This window comes from Schistocerca americana, chromosome 7 (genome assembly GCF_021461395.2).
Source record: "Schistocerca americana isolate TAMUIC-IGC-003095 chromosome 7, iqSchAmer2.1, whole genome shotgun sequence".
Classification (NCBI taxonomy): domain Eukaryota; kingdom Metazoa; phylum Arthropoda; class Insecta; order Orthoptera; family Acrididae; genus Schistocerca; species Schistocerca americana.
In genome coordinates this window covers 592,913,199-592,914,558 of record NC_060125.1, presented here as the reverse complement: position 1 = coordinate 592,914,558, position 1,360 = coordinate 592,913,199, and positions in this window count along the sequence as shown.

Sequence of the window (1,360 nt, the reverse complement as noted above, 5' to 3'; positions counted from 1 at the left end):
AGAACTGTAGTGTATCGGAAACAATTTCACAAGCAGGACAAGGACAATTTCTTCCAGTATTTTGAACATAGTACATCAAGAGAAAGGTGCATGGTTGCAACGGAATGTTCTTCAAAACTTATGTTTGTGGTTTCAGTTTTCCAATACCATTCCACATCATTATAAAAATTGAATAAATACATGAAAATAAATATTATAAGTGGATAGTTTGTGTTGTTGCCCCAGATGATAATTATACTAATATTTTGTAAGGATTTGTAAGTGGTGGGTGCTTGAGGTACAGCAATATGCGAATACAACAAGTAAGTTTAAACAGTTTTATTAACAAAGGCGGATTATAAAACACGCATGCTACGTGCACCTATCATCACTGTGTCTGACATCCTAACAGAGGCTAATTACGGTCGCATCGAAAGGCTCCATGGTGAGCTAAGAAAAGAGACATATTTGGGCCTGAGGGCACGCTAGTTAATACTGCACGCTGCAGATGGCGGCCAGTTGCGTACTCTGCTTTGCAGTGCGGCTGGACGCTCATCTACTGACCAAGCAAATTGTCAGCATTCCAGACAGGTCGGCTGGTGAGCGCGTGTTACGTACCGTATGGCTGTGCGCAACACATAAACCCTTACATCACTCTCCCCAGAGAAAAAGAACAACCATAGGTGGCTCAAAATGACCTCCTGGGCGTTATGAATCTATTTCGCCATTTGCAGCATCAGAAGGCATTGCAACATGTACCGGGTGACGAAAAAGTTAGTATAAATTTGAAAACGTAATAAACCATGGAATAATGTAGATAGAGAGGTAAACATTGACACACATGCTTGGAATGACATGGGGTTTTATTAGAATAAAAAAAAACACCCCATATTGCTAGACGCATGAAAGATTTCTTGCGCGCGTCGTTCGGTGATGATGGTGTGCTCAGCCGCCACTTTCGTCATGATTGGCCTCCCAGGTCCCCAGACCTCAGTCCGTGCGATTATTGGCTTTGGGGTTACCTGAAGTCGCAAGTGTATCGTGATCGACCGACATCTCTAGGGATGCTGAAAGACAACATCCGACGCCAATGCCTCACCATAACTGTGGACATGCTTTACAGTGCTGTTCACAACACTATTTCTCGACTACAGCTATTGTTGAGGAATGACGGTGGACATATTGAGCATTTCATGTAAAGAACATCATCTTTGCTTTGTATTACTTTGTTATGCTAATTATTGCTATTCTGATCAGATGAAGCGCCATCTGTCGGACATTTTTTGAACTTTTGTATTTTTTTGGTTCTAATAAAACCCCATGCCATTCCAAGCATGTGTGTCAATTTGTGCCTCTCTATGTACATTATTCGGTGATTTAT